We start from the raw sequence: 19,865 nt of genomic DNA, 5'->3' as shown, positions 1-19,865 counted from the left end.
GAGCTGCCCCTGGTGACCTAGCATCCCCATTCCGCCTCTCTCCCCCTGGGGTCCCCTCCTGCCCCATCTCTGGGTAAACCAGCAGGTCCAGTGCTTACCCTTATGCCAGGAGCGTGAAGCCTCACTCGCACTTACAGATGGGGACACTGAGGCTGGGAGGTGCGGACTGGCCCGCGTCCACACAGCCATGAGAGGGGCAGCCCGAGTCCAGCCATCCTGGCCTGGGTGGCTCAGAGCCGGAGGCCGCCCACGCCCAGCTCTTGTGCCTACAGGCCCGCCAGGAAGGACGCCAGCAGGGGACTGCAGAGTGGGGACCGACCTTGTGTCACTGGCCAGTTGGGGCCAGGCAGCAAGAAGCAGTGAGTCCCTGTGGGCAGGCGGCCGGCATGCGCAGGGTCAGCACCGGAGGTGCCAACACCAGGATCCCAGGCCAGCTCTGGGCCGCAGGCTGCAGTCTCCCTCCTCCGCCCGCTGGCCCAGCTGCTGCGTGGGGCGATGGCCCGCCAGGGGCTTTGGGGAGGGTGGGAAAACTGAGGCTTGGAGGCAGAAGAAAATTCCCAAGGTTCACGTGGAGGCAAGTCCAGGATGGACGGTGCTGGCTTCCTGACCCCAGGATAGCTCTGCTGCGTCCCTGCTCACCCAGGCTGGGAGCTGCCCCCCTCCCCCAGGTTTAAGCAGGCAGCACACAGCCAGCACCCTCTCCTGGAGCAGGGCAGGTCACCCCAGGGTCATGAGATTGGGGTCAATCTGGGGTGGTACGGTATGGGTACTCCTGCCTCCTCACTGTGACCCCGTCCAAGCCTTGGTTTCCTCACCATGAAATGCGGGGAGGGCAACAGTGCTGGCCTGGCCAAGGCGGGAGGCAGGGGTCAGTCTAGGCTGAAGCCTGGACCCAGTGGCTCCAGGAGACTCCAGGGGAGGGGGGAGAGGGCAGAAAAACTTCCTGACAGGAGCACTGATGGGACCCTGAAGGGTGCACCTGAGGGGTTATTTGACAGGCAGCAGAGCAGGTGGGGGCAGGGAGGAGGCAGTTGGACGTCAAAGTCACAGCCAGAGACTGGGGTCTGATCCCACCGTCATCCCCCAAAGAATAGGTCACTCCTGCAGTGAGGGGGCAGAGGTGGGAGAGATCTCTGTACCCACATGGGCTGAGGCGCAGAGGATGGGGGCTTCAGGGAGGCTGGAGGATGGCTGCAATGACCTTTCTCCTCCAATTCCCTGTCCTCCTTCCCCTCTGGCTGGGTTGTAGATCCTTCCCTGAAAGATGGGCTAGGGGAAGGGGTAAGGTCACAGAGGCCCAGAGGAGAAATGACCCCTATGGCCATCACAGGGCTTGCAGGCAGGCCCAGAGTCTGGGGGACCATGCCAGACTGTCCATCCAGATGGGCACAGCCGAGGCCCCTGTGGCCTGCGGCCCTGGCCAGGGCTGCCCACTGTTCCCTCCCAGGCCTAGGTGGGAGAGGACGTGCCCGGGCCCCTCGCTCCCTGTCCCTGCAGGTGGACACACTGGCAGGTGGCAAACAGACAGGTACATACAGCAGGTGCCTGAGAGCAGGGCCAGGGCCTGTGTCAGGGCCCCAAGCCTGGGGTGGGCACTGACTCCAGCATACCCGAGTCCTATCCTCCCCAGGGGCCTTACGGTCCCCTCTTCTGTTTTCTCCTCCAGCTGCTGCTGGCAGCCCCAGGCCAGCATCAAGGGATCAGATGTTAGGAGTCACCGTTGCCCCCTGGGTCGTCGGAATGCCCCTCCTCCAAACTGCGTACACCTCTGGTGATTAAAGCCCTAGGGAGCACCAGTCTGGGGGGTTTAAACTTCTCTACGTCAGCTGTCCCCTCTGCAGGGAGGTGAATGCTCTTGAAAGGCCTTGTAGCAAGAGATGCTTGTGGCTCACAAAGTGTACTTTTTTTTTTAAGTCAGCTGAAATTGTACTTCTTTGTATACACACACAAGCACAGATATCTATATCTATATCTATATCTATATCTATATCTATATCTATATCTATATCTATATCTATATCATCTATATCTATGTCATCTATATATATGACTATATTTGCTGCTGGTTCAGACTTTTTTTTGAGAAACATCATTGGAGGTTTATTGCAGACCAAGGGGTCTGTCAGGAGCACCCCCACAAGGGGAAAGTCCCTGCCACAAAGACAGAACCTAGGTGCTCAGGGCCGCCTATAGGTACAGGTGTCTTGACCCCAACTAGAGAGGAAATTGCAACAGCGCCATGATTGCCAGTTTCCTCAAGAAAGGTTGGCATGAGAATACTAGAGAAATGGCAGTCTGTGAATCCAGGACCTGGGGTCCTGGTTCAATCAAAGGGAAGGTAAGGGCCTCAACAAGGGGGATGAGTTGGAGCCCAGGCCTCAAGGCTTCTAGCAGGGCAGGAAGAACTTTCAGGCCACTGCAGCGCAGGTCAGCAAGAGGACCCTAAGGCCGTCAGGGCACTGGGGTTCTCCTGGATAGAGAGGCATGACGGCTGGATCCTGGGATTCACATGAGTTAGGAAAGGGAACTCCCTACACTGGAACTGGTATAACCGAGGGGGTTCTAACAAGATAATCTTGGAAGGTTTCCTCTTAAGCTCAAAAGAAAGCACAATATGGCAGAGGACAGAGAAACTGGTACAGGGTGTCTGGAGGAAGAGGATCAAGGGCTCATCCATCTTGGCTGAGGACTCAGGTTGGGCTCCAGGTCCTATAAGTTGCAAAGCCACTCTCCCTGGCCCATGGACAAACTCGGAGGGAGATTCACTCACCAGGACATAGCCCTAGTGCTGCTGCCACATGAGGATTCCTGCAGGTCGCCACAGCTTCAGAAGTCCCACCCTCCACTGGGAGCCTGATCCTGGCCTGGCTTACAGATGTCTGAGTCAGGCAAGTGGGGCTCTGATGAGTACACCTTCCCTGGGGGCAGAGGCTGGTACAGTGGGCACACACCCAGAGGAGCTGAAGGTGGAAGACAGAAACCACATGGCGAGAGGCAGTGGCCTGGAACAGGGCCCAGCGACCTTGCAGAAGTTCAGCCAGGTGGCTGTGGGGCTGGGGAGCACTGATCGTGGTATCGGGGGGAAAAACTCATGACCCGCACATCAGTAGACCAGAAACAACAGGAAACATTGTGGGATCTGGAAACCCTTTTCTCTAGCTGGTTAAAGTAGACTCAGGCTCCTGGAAGAAGTCCTAGTTGGGGAGACAAGTGTGGGTCCTCAATATATATGTCCAAGTGCAGAGGGAGTTCACAGTCAGCAGTCTCCAGAGCTACAGTGAGCCTCATGCACTGCTTCACAGCCCCAATGCTCCCAGGCTTCATCCAGAGATGTGACAAACTCTCAGCTGAGAAAGACACTAAGGAATCCGTGGAATTGCCACTGAGCAGGTCAGTCAGTGAGGATTCAGGCAGTGCCCTGTTAGTACCCAGCACCTCTGGGATGTCCCGGGAGCTCTCCAGTTCCAGGGCCCACTCATCCCGGACAGTGAGGCAGGACGCACAGCCAGCCAGCTCCAGAGGATGCTGCGATCTTCAGGATGAACCACCCTTCTCCAACAACATTGGCGTGAGGAGGGCCAGGAGCCATGAGTCGGTACACTTGCCCTGGATGCAAGAACTCAAACCAGCGGACTGAGGAGCCAAGGAAGATGAGGAGAACCTTCTGATCCATGTTTTCATCTTCCATGGGCTCCGGTGGGCCCCATCCAGGTCCCTCCTTCCTCTGAGTGCCCCTAAGCCAGTTCCCTGATACATGGAACCTGAGGGCAGGCTTGGGCACCTCTGAAATGGCTCTTGGGGGGACATGAAAGTTCCTCTTCATCAGTGCCTCCTGTGGGACAGCAAGAACAGCTGGCTCTGTCCTCCGTGGGGACCCTGTGGGAGGGAGGGCTCTGTCTGAGGAGGAGTTGAGGAGCTGGCTGAGCGAAGGAAAGGTCTGGGCACAGACAGGATCAGAAAGAACTGGACATAGACTCTGGCCTGCTCCTTCTGGATGAAGCCTGTGATGCTCAGCTCCTTCCAGGAAGGGAAGTTGCTTCTGACAATACTTTCTATGACCAACTGGAACCCCTCTGCCTGCACCAGGCAGCCTAGGAGCCCAGGGTTGGTGAGGGGTTGTGAGGGGTTGGCCAGGAGTAGGAACCAGTTTGGTCCCAAAGTTTCAGATGTTTATGAGAAGAAGGCACCAGGACCCCAAGTAGAATTGGGGCTGGGTGGAAGGCAGAGGGCAGCAGAGCTACAACCAGGCAGGGTGCTGATGGAGTTGGCAACTGGGCAGGAGAGAAGCCTCTGGGAGGGGCAGAAGGGTCTTAAGGTCAAAGGAGGCCCAGGCCCTACACCTCCCTTCCTCTTTCAGGGCAGCCAGAGTAGGGAAAGAGCTGGGGGTCTGCAGCCGAGCATAGTTCTGGAGTGGACAGTGATGAGGCTCTTCAAGGGTCTCATTTTGTGGATTCCGACCAGGGCAGCAGGGTGGAAAGAGGACCTCGCAGGTAGGGGCCAGGATTTGTAGTCCCAGGCCGGGGCTCCCAGGAGAGGAATGCTGCAGGACCTGGTGGTGTCTCAGCATGTGGGCACACAGCTTGTTGGCCAGCTCCTCCAGGGCCCTGGTGGCCCATGGGTAGAGGGGAAGTCCTAACTGATGTTCCCACACCAGCAGCTCATACAGGGCGGCCCCTGGGCTCAGTGGGAAGACTGAGTCTCCGGCATCTGATAAGAGAAGCCCCGAAGTCAAACGGCGCCACGGAGGCAGGAGGCCAGCACAGGCCTTCGTGTCCCTCTGCCCGCTGACTGCAGGAGGTGAGCACCTGGAGCTGCGGACAGACTGCTGGTCCCACTGCTCGCCTGCAGCCAAGGAGATGCTGGTGGGCGAGGCAGAGCCTCAGCTGCCCATCTGACTCCTCGAGGCCCGCAGGCCAATTCAACACATCAGTGATTGTTCCCGTGTATGGTAAGTGTCTGGAGTCCTGGACAAGACCTTCTGGACCCTTCTTGTCTTGGGGGTTGCTGGGCTTGAGGAGTTGGGGCAGGTCAGCCTCTGAAAGGGGCCCATCCAGCTCCACTTCCAGCTTGCACACACATTCTGGTTTCAGTGGCAACAGCTGGGAGGAGGGACCAGGCATCCAAACCCGGTAACGGTGACCACGGAGCTTGGACCATGGAGCAGCTCTGTCAGCACATAGGCCCTACCAGGCCAAAGGGCTCGGTGCCACACCAGCTGGGCGGGGACCTGCACAATGACAGACACATGGCTGCCAGCTGGGAATGAGCCACCAAGAGACAGGATGAAGTAGGCTTTTTTTTTTTTTACTTTTTACCAGAGCGCTCAATCGAACCAGCATTCCAGCAAGGTTTGCTGCACTTGCTTCTCACAGCCCAGGGTACCAGTGTTAGCTCTTATGCAGAGGCTTCTGTTCCTGCACTTGTATTCCAAGTCCCTTGATAGGTCTGTTAGTGTCCCTAAAAGTAACAGCTGTTCCCAGCCCAGGGGGACCCCACGTGGCCCAGCCTCCTGGGCCCAATTCTGGTATGCAGTCCTGCTCCAGGACAAGGGACTGCAGCACAGGAGACGCTGCTGGGTCCTGAGATCCTTCACTGAGACAAAGCCATAGCTCAGAGGTAGTGTAAAACCCTGGTGCCTTCCCTGGGACAAGCAGTCTTCATACAGTCAGTTACCAACTCAGTCAACTGGACATCACGCTCCTTGCCAGGTGGACATAGGGTCTCTTGGATGAAAGCCTGGGCAGCCTCCAGCCAGGCTTGTTCATGAGGAAAGTGAAGCCAGTTCAAACACCTTCCTGATCATCAGAAGCAGGAGCCTCAGCCCGGGAGGCAGCCCTGACGCGCCCAAGCCTCCGCCCCTGGAAAGCACGCAGGCTGGTACAGACTTTTCAACAGTTAATGGGGAAAAGCATGGCCATGACCACAGATGTGAAAGAAACTTGGCTTCTTTTTATTAACACTTGTTTGAACAGACCTCTTTTTCATCATGCCTTAGGTAGGATTTTAAGTCTATCTCAACACATTTTTGAGACCATGTTAAAACAAAATAGGAACAGCTCTTAGAACCTGTTTTAAAATGAATGTCTCTTGAAACCTGTTAAAATGACCAGTTAAATCCACAGATGCCTTTCAGGAAACTGGCAGCAGACACCAGCGCTGCATGTCAGAGGGGTCATGGGGTTTGCTGTGGCCAATCACAGGGTCTTGCTGTGTATGAGGGACCATTGCTCCCTTGCTCAGCTGATTCCTTACCATGGAACTGTCTGAAAAATCACATTTTTGTGAATTACTCGTGTTCTTCCAGATGGCAGTTTTTAGGGCTTAATGTTCTAGAGGAACAAAGTTCCGTGTTAGGAGAAGAGTTTTATTCTGTGATGGGTGTGCTTCTGAGATGCCAAAATGGAGCCTAAGATATTGAATTGTAATGTCAAGCACACGGCAACACAGAAGAGATCCCAAAGAGGTGTTCCTGTCACTTCAGGGTTGTTGAATGAAGTCACCCACAAATGCTCTTAGCAATGTAGGAATCCTCCTCCTAAACACTCAGAAGGCATTAAGTCCTGATGGAAAGGTATTAATTGGAAATAATGTGTCTTTTTGAGAATCCTAGATTTCCAGCCAATGCCTGAGCACCTTCTCCTACAAACATGAAGGCTCGAGAAACCTACCTGTGTTGAGACCACAGGGATAATTCACTGTGTGACTGCACAGAGGGGAGCCCACCCACTAAAGTCTGAGCCTGTCTTCCTACTTTCTACTTGGACTCAGCCACGGAATTGGTAAATATTCATGTAGCATTTCCTGCACATCTTTTAATTTTTGCAGTTTTTCTGAATCTGTGACTTGAATGTTAAGTTGAAAAGCCAGTGTTTCCAACTTAGTAGGAAAATGTGAGGAATACTTTGAACTGTTAATTATTTTTTCTTCCTTTTAGAGGTAAGGTCATAAAGTATGTCTGTGGGTAGTCTTTTTCAATAATAAAGCAAGACCATAATATAGGCAAGACAACAAAATGCATTGATTCAGAGAGGCCTCGGTTCAAAATATGACCCTGTTCTTATTGTGGGACACTGTAACTTACACTCTAATGCATCTCAGTTTCTTTAACCATGAAATGGTGGGGAGGGTATAGCTCATGTGGTAGAGCACATGCTTAGCAGGCATGAGGTCCTGCGTTCAATCCGCAGTACCTCCTCCAAAAATAAATATGTAAATAAAACCTAATTACCTCCCCACTACCAAAAAACAGATTAAAAAAAAAACAATGAAATGAAAATCATAATATACAACTAATAGAAATTGTATAAAATAGCTTATCAAATGCCTAGTCAATGTATTCATCAAATCTGAATTGATCAAATCTGATATATCATCTATTCTGGAGGAAAAATTAAAATAAAATATTTACAATGAACCTGGTCTGAGGTGGTATCATGTGTGACCGTGCATTGGTGGTTTTAACATTCTTTAGAGATGCTGGCTGAGGTCCTGTGGGCAAACATGTATCTGGAAAATGTGTCTATTCCTGTCAAAATTAATTGTTGCCCCTTTCAAGGTAGAAGGGGCTCCTCCAGTGTCCTCAGCCTTGTAGATGCTGCAACAAACACAGGAGTGCATGTATCTCTTTGAGAGGATTCCTTCTTTTTGAAGGCTGAGTACTATTCCATTGTCTGACTGAGTCTTTTAATTTCATGTCCCAGTTTTTCCTATAGCAGTGCTGGCCTCTCTACTCAGTGTGAGCCATTGTTTCTTCTGCATTTCTGGGACCTGTCCTGGTGGTGAGATTGCATCCTCTCAGGATGCTTCTCAGACATTAAATTCTCTGTTTTGTAAGACTATTCCCAAAGGGAGAAACTTCTTTAGCCAATCTTTCCTTCTGCATACTCTTTGTCTGTTTTTTGTTTTTTGTTTGTTTGTTTGTTTGTTTGTTTGAGATGCAGAGGGAGATAATTAAGTTTATTTACTTAGTGAAGGTACTGGGGAATCGAACTCAGGGCTTCAGGTGTGCCAAGCATGTACTCTAACCACTGACCATACCCTCCCACACCGTTCTGGCTACTCTGAATGAAGCACCATCAGCATCCTGTCCCTTGCATACTCTCCAGGTTCCTGCTGGCACACACTGGCTGGTTTCTGCAGCAACCTCACAGGTCAGCACATCCCTCACCAGGCTGTGATTAGTTATTGGCCTAAAGGACTACAGGGCTGATCCTGGGGGTGGGGACAGGCACATGTCTCTGTATTGCCTTTAAGCAAGCAGAGGATGTTAGCTTTTGGTAGGAAGGGGTGGATCACTCAGAGGAATTTGGGAACTCAAAGATTTTCAGAGGCATCAACCCAGATATTCCATTCCATATATTGGGGCCCCCTTCTTTTTCAACCTTGGCAAAGCAGGCCTTCTTCTGATGGAAGTAAAGCTTTGGAGCTCAGTTACTCCCTTTGATGAGGGCCTGGCCTCAGCTGTCCCTGCTCTCCTGTTGCAGGAGATGAGAACCTCTTCACTAGCAGTGGCTCACACTTGCCTCTCCATTGTGTTAACTGCACTCAGTCTGTCACTGAAATTTCCTAGAGCGGTGGCTCTCAAAATATGGTCCCCAAAAGAAGTATCGGTGTCACCTGGGAACTTGTTAGAGAGGCAGATTCTCAGAACCCACCAACTACCAAACAGGAACTCTGGGGCTGGGCTGTGGTTTTTTAAAAAAAAATTTTTTTATTGAAGTGTTGATTTACAGCGTTAGTTTCAGGTGTACAGCAAAGGGACTCAGTTATACATATACATACATATTTTTTCAGATTCTTTTCCATTATATGTTATTACAAGAAATTGAATACAGATCCTTGTGCTATACAGTAGGTCCTTATTGTTTATCTATTTTATATATAGTAATGCTTGTCTGTTAATCCCCAACCCCTAATTTATCCCTCCCCGCCCTTTCCCCTTCAGTAACCATAGTTTGTTTTCTATATCCATGAGTTTGCTTTTGGTTTGTAAATAGAATTTGCTTTTTGGGGTTATTTTTATATTCCACATATAAGTGATTATTTGTCTTTCTCTGATGTACATCACTCAACGTGATAATCTTTAGGTCCATCCATGAGCAACCTGTATTTTAACAAGCCCTTCAGATGATTCTGATGCCTTTGAAAATTGAGAAATTACTGTTCTAGACTAGAACACCAATCAAGCCTAGAAGTAGCCACCTAATTCCGTTGTCATATTTCCGTGATGTTGTACACTATCCAAACTGACCAGGGATGAAAGTTTAGCAACTGGATCATGACTTTGTGTCAGAGGCTGTGTGTGCCCACCAACACCCAGTGATGGGGTCCTCACTGTCTGCCATGCAATAGTGGTCCAGTGCCAAAATCCCATCTCATTACTTGTTTTTTTTTTTTTGACCACTCCTGACACAATTATCACAGGTTCCACTTCTCTGGAAGCAGATTTTGAGATGGTCTAGTGTGCAGGATGTTGCTTCTGGGCTCAGCACTTATGGAGGGGACAGGAAGGAGGTGGGACTGGGCAGAGGGGGAAGGGGAGCTTCAATGGAGGCCCCCAGGCCTTCCACCTCCAACTGGCTCACATATGGGACTTGGGATGCTGTGGGAGGGGACAGGTCTGCAGAGAGACAGCTCACTTCAGTGGAGGGTGGTCCATATGCTGACAGCTGAGGGATCTCTCCCTCAAGCTCTCCCTTCAGCTGGGGTTCTTTCTTGAAGGAGGACTGGGTGGACACATTTCAGAGTTCACTACCCCATATGAAGTTTCTTCCTTCATCAGGGATAAAGACAGACTTGATACAAATGCCTCTGTTAAAGGGGGAGGCTGTAGCTCAATGGTAGAGCACATACTTAGCATGCACAAGGTCCTGGGTTCAATCCTCAGTACCACGTGTAGCACAGGGAATTGTACTCAATTTCTTGCAGTAACCTATAATGAAAAAGAATGTGTTTTGTTTTTTTGTTTTTGGTGGGGGAGGTAATTAGGTTTATTATTTTTTTAATGGAGGTGCTGTACAGATACCCTTCTATATAGACAGAATCAAGTTAATATCTTCCTTAAGATAACCAAGTGGGTAAACTATTCCACTGTTGCATATTTAAAATACAAAACACTTATCAAATACAAGAATAAAAGGGGAGCTTCCAAGATAAGTTTCCTCCCCAAGTCTTGCCTTCTTAAGTATGTGGTTTTGCTGAATCGTGTGGATAGATGAATTCGTTAGTTTCCCCCTTTACCTATTCCCTTTCTAAATATTGTTCTCTACAGGAAATTAAAAAAAAATTTTTTTTGAAGTGCTTTTGGAAACAGTGTAAAAACTTCAAGGCTTTTCATTTTCCCTGCAAAGAATGAGCTGGATGTGGGATTAAGAGAAGATTGGGCTCCATCTGGCGGCTAATTTTGAGATTAGCTCTCAGAACTAGGAACTGACCAAATTTGGAAATGTTGTAATTCTCTTATAAATAATAGGGAAAAAAAAAGATCATCATGCAAAAGGGCATGGGGGTCAAACCATCAGAGTTAACGCAGTTTCTGTCAGGGCTCTTGGGATTGTCTTAAAATACATGCATAAAAAGTAACTAGTTGTCTTTCTATGGCAAAACAAGCCCCATGGAAATTTGAAGAGTGGGGTGTTTATAGTGCAAAGGGACAGAAACAATCCTGCATAGATGTCCTTGAAAAGAGGGCGGTCAGGGGTGGTAGAGAGGCCTGACATCCCAAGAGAGGGCAGCTGTGAGACTGTGACAGTACGTCTGTTACCTGCTCGCCCCATGACACACACCAGTAAATCAGTAGACCAGGTGTTGGGGGAAGGAATAGCAACTTTATTTGGAAAGCTGGTAGACTGAGAGGATGGCCGACTAATGTTTTAAGAGAATCCTCCCCTAGTCAGAATACAAAAAATGTTGAGGGGGTTTTGTTGATTGTTGCAAACTTCTTGGTGTAGGAATTCTTTGTTCCTGCAGCTGTCCACGTGGGCCAGCTCATGGTGCTCCTGCAAAACCTCTAACAAAACAAATGTTATTCTCTTTTCTGCAACTTGTTATCTTATGTGAATGTAGAGCTAGCAAGGTTAAGCCTAGAAAACAGGCCAAAGGAACAGATCTAATATGGAGTCAGATTTCTTCTTTTCTGTTGCAGATCTGGAGTGTGACATGCAAGCCTGGGGTCTGTCCAAAGCTCAGAGGGATGCCGGGGTGGGCAGAGGGAGAGGGAGAGGAAGGTGCTTCCTCCACAGTTACCAGAAAGAACAAAACAAATAAGGCACACATTCAACTCCTAAAATTAGAGGAAACAGAATAATCCTTAAAAAAATTTTTTTAAATTGAAGTGTAGTTGATTTACAATGTTGAGTTTCTGGTGTATAGCAAAGTGATTAAGTTTTATACACACACACACACAAGTATATATATATTTTTCAGATTCTTTTCCATTATAGGTTATTAGAAGACATTGAATGTAGTTCTCTGTGCTGTCCAATAGGTCCTTGCTGTTTATCTATTTTATATACTGTATTGTGTATATATTAATCCCAAATTCCTAATCTGTCCCTCCCCTCAATTTCCACCCTGGCCATAACCACAGTTTGTTTTCTATGTCTTTGAGTCTATTTCTGGCTTGTAAATAAGTTCTTTTTTTTTTTTTTTTTTTTTTTTTTTTAGATTCTACATGTAAGTGATAACATATGTTATTTGCCTTTCCCTGTCTGACTTACTTAACTTACTATGATAAACTCTAGGTCCATCCATGTTGCTACAAATGACATTATTTCATGAAAACAGAACAATCTTAAGGATACAACAGAGGAAGTAAAATGGTTAGAGTAGAAAGCAATGGAATACAGAACACAGACAGGAAAAATAAAGCCAAAAGCTGTTTCTTTAAAAAGATCAGTAAGACACGAGTCCATACTGACACAACTAAATGATTGAATAAATAAGCGATGGGGAACAGACCAAGTTCTCATGCAGAGAAATTCCAAACAACACATGTAGCTCCTCTGCCCTCCAGGAGGTGGAACCTAACTCCTTGCTCATTAATTCAAAGTGGGCCAAACACAGTGATTTACTTCCAAGATTACTGTCTGGAGAGGAGTATGTGTGTAACTTCACAGTGGAGGAACTCCCTCAGCCAGATGAAACGCTGAAAGTGAAGTCATGCTCACTGTGCGTACCTTTGACTCGATGTGATGGAAGGGTGAGTCATCTCTGGTTTCTTCCCCCAAACCCACAACTCCAGTCTAATCATAAGAAACACTCTGGACACATTTCAGTAGATGGGCATCTTGTAACACACCTGACCAGCACGCCTTAAAATTATCAAGGTAATAAAAACAAGGGAAGTCTAAGAAACTATCACAGCCAAGAGGAGCCTGGGTGACACGATGGCTAAGTGTAATGTGGGATCCTGGAACAGAAAAAGGACATTAGGTAAAGGCTAAAGAAATCAGAATAAAGTGTGGACTTTCAGTTCATCGTAATTATAGATATTGATTCTTCAATGTGTTAAAAGGTAACCTGACACTGAACTATCAGAAAGAGAAATTAAGGAAACAATCCCATTTACCATCACATCAAAAAGAACAAAATCCCTAGGAATAAATCTACCTAAAGAAGTAAAAGACTTGTATTCAGAAAAGTGTAAGACACTGATGTAACAAATGAGATTTGAACGTTCCCTCATACCATATACAGAAATAAGCTCAAAATGGTTTAAATGTAACACATGAAACCATAAACCTCCTAGAAAAAAAGATAGTCAGTACACTCTTTGACGTAAACTGTAGCAATGTTTTCTTGGATCAGTCTCCCAAGGCAAAAGAAATAGAAGCAAAAACAAACAAATGTGGCCTAATTAAACTTAAAAGCTTTTGCACAGCAAAGGAAACCTCTAATAAAATGAAAGGACAACCTATGGAATGGGAGAAAATATTTGCAAATGATGTGACTGACAGAGAGTTCATAGCCAACATATATAAGCGGCTCATACAACTCAATATTGAAAAAACAAACAACTCAGACAAAAAATGGACAGAAGGCCTAAATATACATTTTTCCATAGAAGACATACAGATGGCCAACAGGCACATGAAAAGATGCTCAGCGTTGCTAATTATTACAAAAATGCAAATCAAAACCACAATGAAGTGTCACCTCACACTTGTCAGAATGGTTATTATCAACAAGACCAGACATAGCAAGTGCTGGTGAAGATGTGGAGAAAAGGGAGCCCTTATACACTGCTGGTGGGAATGTAAATTGGTGCAGCCACTGTGGAAAACAGCATGGAGATTCCTCAAAAAATTAAGAAAAGAAATTAAGACTAGCACTACCATGTGGTCCAGGTATCCCACTTCTGGGTATCCAAAAAAACAAAACACTACAAAACACTTTAAAAAAGGAAGAAAGGAAGAAAGAAAGAAAGAAATACTGCCATTTGCAGCAATGTGGATGGACCTAGAGAATATTATGCTAAGTGAGATAATATCTGGCTCCAAGAAAATGAGGGCTCTGATTAGCAGAGAAAGTCAAATACTGTAGGATTTCACTTATGTGTGGAATCTAAAAAAACCCAAATGAATACATATATATGCAAACTAGAAACAGACTCACAGACAGAAAACAAACGTATGGTTACCAAGGGGGAAAAAGGGTTAGGGGAAATAAATTAGAAGTATGGGATTAACAGATAACAAATGTGAATGCAAGCCATATCAGTAAAAGAAAAATGATGAAGCCATCAAGTCATCAGCCACTGCCACCACCCCTACAGTGAAGACAAGCCTGCAGCCCTGCCTCAGCAGCCACTCACAGTGGTGCACCCTGAGGGGACTCAGAATAAGAAAGGACAGGATCCTGGCCCTAGATAGCTAGGTGCTTGTCAAAGGAATGATTTCAGTGAGCCCAAATGTTTGCTTCCTCCCATACATAGAATACCGCTAAATTCTTTAACTTGAGATGTCTGGCTTTCTTCAGTTAACAAGTAATCTTTTAACGTTCTGACCACCTGATCTTTGTTGTAAAATTTCTCTATCTCCTAGCTCCTCCCCCATTTCTTTGGAGCAGTCCCTCAGAGCCATCTGAGAGGCTGCCATCCTGGGCCTGAAGGGGTTTGGGGCCTCAGAAATGTCCACCAAATAAACATAACTCTCAACTTTCAGACTGTGCATTTATTTGGGTCAACACAACTACTACACATAAAATAGATAAGCAACAAGGATTTATTGTATAACACAAAGAATTATACTCAGCATCTTAAAATAACCTATAATGATATATATCCTGAAAAAATACTGAATCATTTTGCTGTACAGCTGAAACCAACACAATATTGTAAATCAACTATACTTCAATTAGAAAAAAAAAAAAAAAAAGGAAAAAAGAGAGTCTAAGTAAGTGCCTCACCATAATAATGGACTTGTCAAAGGCTCTGAGAAAACAGCTGCAAATTTGAGCCCTTATTTTCTTGGATCCAGATATTTAGTTGGCATTTCTAATTTAAATAAAATGTGAACAAGACAAGTTTTCAATTATGTTAACAGACCAGGTCAATACATGGAATGACAAAGATATTATAATGACAAAACAAACTTTATGTCATGAAGGAGAGACAAAGGAAAAACCTGAAGCCCCAAGAACTTGCAAATGAATATGGATTATAAAAAGCCTGGGTGGCCCCAGTGGGGGGTGGGGGGGAGGGCTCCAGCTGGGCTCCCTCCCTTACCCCCCAGGGACCCATGCCCAGCAGGAGATAGAAAGGGTGAGGGGTCTGGGAGAAGATGGGCTGGCAGCTGTAGGTGGAGCATTGCCACTCTCAGGGCTGATGGGGACAGAATCCCAGGTCCATGAGCAGCAAGGACACCCCATGGTGGGGAGGTTCTGGGAGATACCCTGGATAGACATTCCCTCAGATCACAGTTCCTACAAGCATCCATCCGATCCTGGCCAGCGGAGTGACATGGCAGGTTATAAACTCCCCTTAGGGGGAGGGTGTAGCTCACTGGCAGGGTATGCGCTCAGTGTGCACAGGGTCCCAGGTTCAATACCCTGTACTGCCACAAAAAATAATAAATAGGTAATCCTAATTATCTACTTCCACTGGAAAAAATTAAAAGCTCTCCACATTGTTTTGCCCACCTGGGACTTTCTCCTCCAGAATCCAAGTCATGAGACCTAGAGCCAAAGGAGCTCCCCCTCCCTGTGCCTTTGGGCTTGTGGCTAACATGCCCGCTCCCCTGAGGGCTGCCTGAGTGGGGCCCCTTGCACCTACTGCCAGAGGCATTTTTGTTTCCTTAATCCTTTAGGCTAGGGCCTGAGCTCCCAGGGAAATAGAGGAGAAACATTTCAACTTTCCTGTTTATAGAAATGAAACTTAAATGGACTCTTAAAAAAAATACATCTTTTTATCCTTGGGGGGAGGGCAATTAGGTTTATTTATTTCTTTATTTCTCTTTAATGGAGGGACTGGAGAATTGAACCCAGGGCCTTGTGCATGCTAGACACATGCTCTACCACTAAACCACACTCTCCCCCAACAAGCACTTTTCTTGATCTGTCAAGCGTATACAGGGAGTCACCTATGGTCAAATGGCCATGTGGTAGACCTAGTTCTCATTAGTTAACACCACTGTTGATGTTGACTAGGGCTAACTGGTTGATGAATATGACAATAAGTGTACTTGTGAATAATCCATGTTTGGCTATGTGTTTTGGGCCTCAGGATTAAAAGAATATCTAAACATTATCCCTAATGCCTAAAGGAGCTAGTAGCAGAGTCTGAGATATATTACACGAAAAGTGACACACTTATGCGAGGGTCCCACACTGTTCTTCCCTCATCTGTAAAATGGGCGGTCACATTCATTTTCATAGGGGTATTATGATTTTATAGATTATGAAGATCAAGTCAAGTGAGTGTAAAGCATGTAACAGAACCTGTCACACACCAAATTCTCAGTAAGTGATATTCTAAAGTTTAAAAAAAGGCGGGGTGCAGGTTTGACTTACGTAGGTCTTGGAGATCTGACTCGGAAGTAATTAGTCAATGAACCAGAAAACTGCAGCCCCAATTGCAATCCTTTTTCTTCCACTTATGGTAATACTCAGAAAAAGTCAAGTGACTGATAAAGCTATTTAATCCAGTGTCGACGGAAAAAAATGCACAACCTACAATTTGAGAAATATGTTCTATTTCTCAGACTTACTGAGGGACTCGAGCCCAGAAGGCAGCCTCTCAGGTAGCTCTGAGGGACTGCTAAGAGGTAAGGGAGAAGCCACAACTAACACGAGACAGTCGGAACGTCAGAAATCAAAGTTAATTAAAGAAAACCAGACATCTCAAGTTAAGGAATTTAGTGCTTTTCTATACATGGGAAGACGCAAGAGTCTGGGTGCACTGAAAACCTTCTTTTGATCTGCACCTTAACTATTTAGGGCCAGTATCCTGTGCTTCTCCATCCCAAATCCCTCAGGGTGCATGGTCTGGGGTGGTTGCAAACGCTGCTGGTTTCATGGCCGCAACATTGTTTGTTTACTAATACGGCAGGTGAAATTTTTTCATCCACACCAGGAAAGCTATCCTATTCTATATGAAATAATTAGAATAATGAAGAAACACATACTGATGCTTTTGTTATAGTCTGAAACATTTTTTTTTTTTCAAAATTAGCATTCATGAGAGACTAAAAGTCAATGTTCCTCCTAAGCTCCCTGGGACATTAAAGACCTAGCCACACCTACCTAGTAGAAAACACTATGAAAAGTAGGGCCAACCCTTTGCAATTCTTAGCTTTTTCCCATTTTGGAGAGCAAGCAAAGCCTTTCTTGACAATACAGTTGGAGGATTGATTCCAGAACCACCCTCCCATCTCCCTAGCCACCCCCCAATAACAAAAAATCCGAGGATGTCCATCCCATAAAGTGGCTTAGTAGTTGCGTATAACCTACACACATCCTCCGTTATACTTTAAATCATCTCTGGGTTACTTACAATACCTATTATAATGTAAAATCGTTGTAAATATAGTGTAAATACTATGTAAATACATTTCCAATATGCAGCAAATTCAAATTTTGCTTTTTGGAACTTTCCACAATTTTTTCCTAAATATTTTCAATCCACACATGTGGAAGCTGTGGATACAGAGGGCCGACTATATGTATATTTTAAATTTTTATTTATTACAATTCACGTTTGAGTCCTTAAACAAGTGTCTGCAGGGGGAGGGCAGGTAGAGGGCTGACAACACTTGTTGCCCCTGATTCACAGGAGCCAAAGCAAGATTCTAGCTGGGCCTCTGCGGCCAAGGCTCTGGACCCACCAACCTACCTGCACTCAGATCGCCGTCACGGAGATCACAGTGTCTCGGGGACAGTCTCCTGGGTGGCCTCAGACAGATTTATTTCCAGGGACTGCAGTTCTCCTCCAGGCTGCTGCTCTCGGTGATGAAGAAGAATTCATCAGAAGGAGGATTCTCTCTTTGAAGTGCCTCCAGCATTTCCAAGCTGAGGATCAGTGCCTCTGGAAGGGGAGCATGGAATTGAGCATGTTCACTGCCCAGGAGAACATACGGGACACACAGTGAAGGAAGGGGACTCCGCAGAAAACACTGCTGAGCTTATCCCGCTGGTCACCTTAGAGCAGACCACCTGCATCAGAATCACCCAGGACACCCAATAAAATGATGCTCCATCACTTGTATCATCAAGCATTTCCAATGTGTCCTACACGCTCTAGTGTATTCATTCATTGAAACCTTGGGGAAAACCTTTATGGAGTCTACTATCTGGAGACCCATTTTACAGATGGGGAGACTTGAGGAACCGAGAGATTAAGCAGTTTGCCAGTATGCCTGCATCCTGGGGATGGGAAGAGCTATGTTTTTACAATGCTCCTGGGTTCATTAGGTGAGAATCTAGGACAGGGCAGCCCCCACCAACCCCTCCACTGGAGTTTTATGGCAGAAAGTGGAGGCCAGATGGATTATTTCCCAACTTCTGAAAAGGGAGATTCAGGCAGGAAGGGATTGGGAAGGGCCTGGGCTAGTGTTTCTGTAAGCCTCTGCCTTATTCCTGGCTGCCAGGATTCCAGACTCGTGGAATCCTGGCATCCCAGGATGCAAAGGAGTCAAGTCCCAGCTGTGTGGGAGGGGAGCGGTGGGAAGTTTAAGACGCCTCAGTGCAGCAGGGTCTGCAGCACCCAGAGCCTACCACATGAAGCTCCTTACTACCATGCTGCTCCCTTTGGGATTTTTCAATCAAGGAGCAAATCAGCCTTTCTACACACTTTTGGAACCAGCAGCTCCTCCCCAGGGTGAAAACTTCCACTTTGCCCTCAGAGGTTGGTTGTCCCATCTCCAGAAAGACTTTCATCTCGTGTTTGAACCTTGGGAGGTGGACTCTGGATCTATGTGCAGTGGAAGGGTTACTGAGGGATTAGGCGGGGATGGGCAAGGCCAGGAGAAGCCTGGGGTGGGGGCAGGTCCCTGAGACCCCTGCCCAAGAATGCTGGGCACTGCCGTAGGGTGAGCGGGTGGAGACCAAGGTGGGGTCATGATTCCAGCACACTTACCGAACATCCTGTCCAGTAGACACGTCTCCACGTGAAGTATGGACAGATTCATATCAGTCTGATGCTTGTGTCAGTATCCCAAGTAGCACAGAGGATCCAGGCCTGGAATGGTTCGTGGTCTCTGGGTTCTGCGAAGGTTGGTCTTCAGCCTGGGTGCCAAGAGTTGTGCCCAGCTCAGGAACTGGAGGGACAGTGGACACCATGCGGATGAGCAGACCAGCCAACAAGTAAGACACCAGGAGATGTGGACCTGCTTGGTTCCAGCCAAGAGTCCTGCCCCCTGCAGCACGGTCTATTGGCCCCAGACCAGCCTATACCGCCCCCCGTGGGGCCCAGCGCCAACCTCCTGTCACTGCCGAGGGCTTTCGGGATTGAGGATGCTGACCTGGATTGAAATACAAGCCTTGGCAGAGCCTCACTGTCTCCTCCACAATCAAAATGACAAAAGCGTGTGGTTACGAAAGGCACGGTGCTCACCAGCATTAGGTACAGATCAGAGACTCATGTCTCTCAGCACTGCACACACTGGTGTGTGACGATCACTTCTGCAGGGCCAACCAGCTAATGCAATACTTTTTATTGCAGGCTCAGTCCTTTGTAGTAAACCCATGAGGAAGGTACAATTATTATTTCTATTTTTACAGGTTAAGGAATGGAGGGAGTGGGACTGGGCTAAGAGTCCAGGCAGCAGTCTGATGAGCTCTTGTTAGACTGTGGGGCTAAAAGGGTTTCATTGTTTCTTATAATTTCTTATAATCTTCTGATATTATGAGAACTTTGCCCACAAAATAGACAATAGGACTGTGTCTTAGGACAAAAAACATCAGCTACTAAACAGAAATTTGCAAACCATGGCCCTGAATCTCTTCCTGATATTATGGGATCCAAAACCTATCGCCCACTTCAATGAACATGCCTGTTATAATGCACGTTGATTGTAAGCCTCTTCTCTAAGAATGTCATTTCAGGACTAGTTTTAGCATTGCTCAGAGCGTAGTATTCCATAATCGTTTAGCAGTGCCAGATACAGAAATTCTCCACGCGCGGGGTGTCACTGAAAAAATCAATCAGTTGGTCTAAGAAATAAATGGAAATTTTTTGGGGGAGGGGGAACTAGGTTTATTTATTTAAATATTTATTTATCTGGAAGTACTGGGGATTGAACCCAGGGCTTCATGCATGCTAAGCATATGCTCTACCACTGAGCTACACCTTCCCTGCCCTGGAAAATTTTATCTGAGCCAAATTGAGGATGATAACCAGGGAACAGCCTCTCAGAAAACTCCAAGAACTG

General features: G+C 46.9%; 1 pseudogene; it reads right to left on the bottom strand.

Moving 5' to 3' along the window:
- Positions 1 to 2,428: 2,428 nt before the first annotated feature.
- LOC105106939 (CST complex subunit CTC1-like) lies at positions 2,429 to 18,578 on the bottom strand (annotated as a pseudogene).
- Positions 18,579 to 19,865: the final 1,287 nt, after the last annotated feature.

This window comes from Camelus dromedarius, chromosome 6 (genome assembly GCF_036321535.1).
Source record: "Camelus dromedarius isolate mCamDro1 chromosome 6, mCamDro1.pat, whole genome shotgun sequence".
In the NCBI taxonomy this organism is placed as follows: domain Eukaryota; kingdom Metazoa; phylum Chordata; class Mammalia; order Artiodactyla; family Camelidae; genus Camelus; species Camelus dromedarius.
Note: the sequence above shows the minus strand (reverse complement) of the source record. Positions and strands in the feature narration are given on the sequence as shown.